Source organism: Mus pahari, chromosome 1 (genome assembly GCF_900095145.1).
Source record: "Mus pahari chromosome 1, PAHARI_EIJ_v1.1, whole genome shotgun sequence".
Taxonomy (NCBI): Eukaryota; Metazoa; Chordata; class Mammalia; order Rodentia; family Muridae; genus Mus; species Mus pahari.
This window is the reverse complement of record NC_034590.1, coordinates 30,809,508-30,816,007: the sequence shown is the minus strand read 5'-3', so window position 1 is coordinate 30,816,007 and position 6,500 is coordinate 30,809,508. Positions and strand designations below refer to the sequence as shown.

Here is a 6,500-nt window from a genome sequence, read left to right as displayed (position 1 = left end):
CTGACAGGACCCTGATATAGCTCTCTTTTGAGGCTATGCTAGTGCCTGACAAATACAGAAGTGGATGCTCACAGTCATCTATTGGACAGAAAACAGGCCCCCCTAATGAAGGAGCTAGAGAAACTACCCAAGGAGCTAAAGGGGTCTGCAATCCTATAGGAGGAACAACAATATGAACTAACCAGTAACCCCCTGAGCTGTGTCTCTAGTTGCATATGTAGTAGATGATGGCCTAGATGGCCATCAATGGGAGGAGAGGCCCTTGGTCTTGTGAAGATCATATGCCTCAGTAGAGAGGGATGCCAGGGCCAGGAATTGGGAGTGGGTGGGTTGGGGAGCAGGGCGGGGGGAGTGTATAGGGTGCTTTGGGGATAGCATTTGAAATGTAAATGAAGAAAATATCTAATAAAAAATGAAAAAAAAAAAAAAAAGAACAGAAGGTGCCATCGATGACTTGCTTCTTGGTGGAAATGTTTCTACTGAAGGTCCAGAGGGATAAGGTACCAAAAAAAACAGTATTCACCATTGTTGACATTGTCATGAACCAACACTTACAAGAAACCAGCTTCACAAAAGAGGCCTACACAAAGTACATCAAAGATTATATGAAATCACTCAAAGGCAAACTTGAACAGAAACCAGATAGAGTAAAGCCTTTTATGCCTGGAGCTGTACAGCAAATTAAGCACATCCTTGCTAATTTCAGTAACAGCCCGCTTTTTATTGGTGAAAACATGAATCCAGATTACCATCTGGATTGCTCTCCTGGACTACCGTGAAGATGATGTGACTCCATTCATGATTTTCTGTAAGGATGGCTTAGAGATGGAAAAATGTTAACAAATTGGATCTATCCCCTGTCACCATAATTGGCTGCTGCTTACCATCCATACAACACCATGACTTAGGACAAATGGAACTGATGTCATCTTGAGCTTTTTTTTTTTTTTCCAATTTTTATTAGGTATTTACTTCATTTACATTTTAAATGCTATCCCCAAAGTCCCCTATACCCTCCCCCCCTGCTCACCTACCCACCCACTCCCCCTTCTTGGCCCTGGTGTTCCCCTGTACTGGGGTATATAAAGTTTGCAAGACCAAGGGATCTTGAACTTTTATTTTGACTGTGATTTATTTGGAGTGGAGGCATTTTTTTTTTTTTAAGAAAAAGAAAACATGTCATGTGGGTTGTGTAAAAATAAGGTGCATTTAAATAAAAAATATCTTCCAAATGTGAATTTTCCTCTTCACCCATACATATTTTCTCTCCCTTTCTCCCTCTGACATTCTCCCTCTCTCCTTCTTTCCTTCTTTTCTTCTCTCTCTCTCTCTCTCTCTCTCTCTCTCTCTCTCTCTCTCTCTCTCTTTCTTTTTCTGTCTCTCTCTCCATCTGTCTCTGTCTCTCTCTCTGTCTGTGTCTCTGTCTCTTTCTGACTCTCACTCTCTCTTCTCTCACTCCACCTGGAAGCAGGACAGCAATGTGTGTATCTATATACTACCCTGTACCAGCACTTCCTTTTCTTGTGAGAGCTCTGGGCTACCTGTCCAAGAAGGGATATTTTGCTAAGCCGCCAACAAACTCTTTGTTATTCAGAGATCACAATAGCTCCTCCTGAAACTTGGGTCTCCCCTATACAGCCAACTGTCTGTTTAATAAATCATTGCATATGACAATGGCAGATCATGCCAGCAGACAACATTCTGTGCTACTCTGCAGAAGACTGCCCCACTTGATTCTTGCCACTCAGCCTTCCCCTGTCAGATCTGCATCTCTTCTTTAGGTCTGGATTACTTAATTTCACAAAATGCCATGCTCTTAGAGCATGAAGGGAAGTCTCAAAGAATCCTGTTTTGAGGGAATTGACCATGGCGAGAAAGTACTAGGCAGGGACACAGAAGACAGACTTCACTAGAAGCTCCCCAGTAATCAATGCTGAAGGTGTATGTGGTGCCTCTTTTTACTCTTTCTTCTCCACCGTCAATTCTTTATTCTCTCTCTATAAGCCACCTCCCTCACCCTTACCCTCTCACTCCTTTTTCTCTTCTTCCTCCTGCTCCTCTTCCTTTTACTCTATACCTTTTCCTACATTTGTGATACTAGAGATACATCCCACTGACTTCCTCCTGAGCAAGCACTCGCCCTCTAAGCTATATCTTTGCCCCTGCCCTCATTTCTGCTTTATCTTAGGCAGGTTAGAAATTTTGCCTTGGACCATTACTGAAAGATCTCACAGGGACATCTGCAAATACATCAGTCTGTGAACTCTTAAGACCACATGGCTATACTCCCAGCTGGCAAAGCCTGGGTAACAAGGAAGCAATGTAGAAATTCTGGGTAGAAAAAAAAAAAAAGTGCACAGGGGAATGCCAGGGTCAAAAAGTGGGAGTGGGCAGGTAGGGGAGCAGGGGAGGGGGAGGGTATAGGGAACTTTTGGGATAGCATTTGAAATGTAAATAAAGAAAATATCTAATAAAAAAAAAGTGCAGTTCTTCTGAGTGAAAGGAACACATCTTGCCTGCTCCACTGCAGGTACCACTTCCTTGATACCTCATATAACAAGACAGTGGCATGAAGTCTGCAAAATCACAAGCCAGACATTTGAATCATGAACCATAACCATAACCAGACATGAACCATAACCACCCCCCCACACCTTTGGCCCTAGAGCAAACCACAAAAGTAATGTAATGTCTTTTATTTTTACTTTTATTTCTTGGCATTTATCACTGATACATTTTTGTTAATGTGTGGGAGCAGGAAGAATGATACAATGGGTTCTCACATCATAGCCTTCTTTCTTCTCTAGATAGTCCCATTCATGACAACAACATGACAAATCAAGATACCACAAAGTGTCCAGAGAAGTCCTTCATTGTGCTGCAAAAAGCTATTAGAGGCAAGTGCAGATTCTGCACTCAGGGTGGAGGAGGCTCAGGAAATGTGATCCATTACAGACCAAAGATGAGCATTAGGTGTCCTCGATGGCCTGTAAATACCAAATTCCTGAAAAGTGAAATCACATCATTGTGTTTAATTTTTAACTAAATATCTCAAGGGGATATTTTAAGATTTCTAAAGTTTCCTCACAATTCTGGCTGCCAGTTCTCTCACTAAAACTACTACCAATATTCTAAGATAAGCTTTTTCCTTCTTAGAACAAACACGTTTTAACCCTACCCCCTCAACTTCTGAATACCACATGAGGTAAGAAATTAATCGGGGAGAATTAGCTTTATTGAAATCATTAGAGTGAGCTTTACTGTAGCATGTATTGGTCTTTATAAAAATAGAACTTTTGGACAGAGATATCAATATAATGGAAAGACCTGAGAAGGAATGAGGGAGATGACCATATACAAGCAGAGATGAGGCCTAAGAAGGAGCCAGTCCTTCAGGCACCATAATATCAGACTTGAACTTTCCAGATTTGTTAATTAGTACATTTATATTTGAAGTAATATTAATAAGTTAGCAGCAGCACGTGCTTCTGGGGGAAGTGTGACTCTCCTGATCGTTTCCACTTACCTTATTCAGGGAGTGTTCCATTCTGCTCGTGGATTCTATGTTCTTCTACCCAGGAGAGCTTAGTGCAAGGAAAGCTGCTGGGAGGAAGGGGAGAAACTGCTCCCACTCCTGGGGTTGCAGGGGGCACAGGGGAGGAAAGGGAGGAAGGGAGGCTGAATAAAATCAAGAATAATGACATGATTTATGAAGATTCCACAGCAAAACTCATCACTTCCGTATGCTAACTTTAAGGATTAATTTAGACAAGTGAAAAACGCGTGGGTGTTTGCACCTACTCTACCTAGCTTTACTACAGCTTCAGGCTAAGCCTTTCCTTTTTGAAGTTGAGCCAAAGTACCGGAGTTTAGGCCTGTGAACATATCAGAGGAAAAGCTTAGTCAACTTCTTATATAAAACAGTATGACAGTGTGTGCACAAAAGAATAACAGGTATTTATCTGTCCTCCTGGGGATAGGAATGGTGGGAAAGGACTCAGCTTTGTCAAGGAAGGGTCACTGAGACTCACTAGCAACCATGCCTTGTTTGCTTGTTTGTTTGTTTTTCATTTGATAAATTTTTTTTTACATCTCAACTGCAGTTTTTCCTCCCTCCTGTCTTCTCAGTCCCTTACCCTCACCTTCATCTCCACTCTGCCCTCCCCCATCCACTCCTCCTCCATTTTTCTTTAGAAAAGGACAGACCTCCCATGGATATCAATCACACATGACATATTAAGTTGTAGTAAGACTAGGGACCTCCCCTATTATTAAGGCTGGATGGGGCAACTTAGTGGGAAGAAAGGGTCCCCAAACAGGTAAATGAGTCAGAAACAGACTTGAATGTCCTAGAATTATTGAGTACTAAATTTATATTTGAATCACCCAGCACTGATACTAAATTAGAAGCAGGTACTTATGGGAAAGTATGGCTCTCCTGCATCTTTTCTGCTGGCCTTATTCTCTCTCTCTCTCTCTCTCTCTCTCTCTCTCTCTCTCTCTCTCTCTCTCTCTCTCTCTGTGTGTGTGTGTGTGTGTGTGTGTGTGTGTTCTATGCTTATGTTTATGTATGTGCCTGCAGGTATCCATGGAAGAGGTTCATGAGACGCTATGGAACAGTTAGCAGTGTTCTACTGTACACATATATTCTACTATGTTTTTCTAGCCATGGACTAGCTAGCAGTGTTCCACTGTATGCATATATTCTACTGTATGCATATATTCTACTGTATGCATATATTCTACTGTATGCATATATTCTACTATGTTTTCTACCTAGGATAGCTCACTTAAAGAGAAAATACTGCTTCTGGGAGGAAGGAGGGAACCTGATCCCACTCCTAAGCATCTCACATGAAGACTAACCTACGTAACTGTTACACATGTGCAGAGGACCTATGTCAGCCCCAAGTGTGCTCCCTAGTTGACTTCCCTAGTTTAGTCTCTCTGAGTCCCTATGGGCTCAGGTTAGTTGATTCTGTAGGTTTTCCTGTGGTATCCTTGACACCACTGGCTCCTAGAATCTTTTCTCCCTCTCTTTGTAGGATTCCCTGAACTCTGCCTTAATGATTGACTGTGGGTGTCTGTATCTGTTTCCATCAGTAACTGGGTGAAGCCTCTCTGATGACAACTGGACTAGGAACCATTCTATAAGTATAGCAAAATATTATTAGGAATCATTTTCATTGACTTTTACTTAATAAGTCCAATTTAGCTCTATTCTAGGTCTCTTGGCTATCCAGCTTCTGGCTCCTGGCTTTCTAGGCAGTGTTACGAGTGGGATCTCTTTTATGGTGTGGGTCTCAAGCTGGAACAGCACTGGCTACAACTTCTGAATCACTTTTATCCCAGCACATCTTGCTACCATGACAAATTATAGGTTGAAAGTTTTGTGACTGGGTTGGTGTCCCAATCCCTACACAGGAAGCTTTGCCAGGTTATAGGAGATGGTCAATTCAGGCTCCATATGATTTAAAAATATCTGTATTTCTCTTTAATTCACCTCATCTTATTTATACATTCAGGACATGCTCCCCTGTTCTGCTAAATATGCATGCCTTATTAGGTCAATGTGGTTATTATAGTAGTTTGAAATCAAGCCATTTCCAAATTGATGTTGACAAATGCTATTTTCTCTTCAGGCCTTTTTATATATTTTTAGACTGTTCAACTAGATTTTCCCTACATAATTTTAAAACTAGCTTACGGAAACTCTAAATAACATCCTATTGATTTTATATAATAATGTTTCCTTATCGTATGAACTTTTCTTAGGGAGGCCAGTGGAGATAGCCAGAGATGATTATACCCAAATATAACTTCATCAACCAATGAATTGCATTAGGAAACTTGCAGGGACATTGGTGAGAAGTTCTTTACAGGAGCGTGGGTTACGCCAATAAAGAAAACCCCATCTCTCTCTTCTTTCAGTCCCTCACGTATTCTCTCTCCCCATTCTCTAAAACTACTAAGTGCATACAAATCCTAAGGAATTGACAGGGTCTTGATAGTCTCTCCATACCCTCCATTATAGGATGCTTAATGGCCCCTGTCTTGAAGCTGGAACTAAAAGAGGGAAATAGCCATGTCACTTTCAGGATATAGAGCTCCACAACACCTATCCTACCATAAGATGATGCACACTGTTTTTAAGGTTCACTAAGGCAGTTGCTAGAATTTGCTAGTTAATATAATTTCTGTGTATTTTGTTCTGTTTTAACAAAATAAACAAAAACATTTTCAGTGGAATTTTATGCCTCTTATATAATTTTTTTCTTGCTACATATTAAATAATTTTTTGCATTTTCCCTAAAAACTAAGCTAAATGCTTATTTACATTTTTATTCTAAAGCTTAAATTTGCTAGATTTATCAAGAATAATAGCACATCTCTTTTCTGAACGCCAGCGGAGGCCGCTGAGCTCCAGAGGGATCACTTCGTGACCATAGGTGAGTGAACATCAGCTCCAGAGAATCATGGAGGGGCTTGTGCCAGCAGGA

The 6,500-nt window shown here is 41.0% G+C and overlaps 1 pseudogene; it reads left to right on the top strand.

Moving 5' to 3' along the window:
- The window catches only part of LOC110337327, a 36,727-nt pseudogene extending 35,819 nt beyond the window's left edge, over positions 1-908 (top strand).
- The last annotated feature ends 5,592 nt before the right edge of the window (positions 909-6,500 follow it).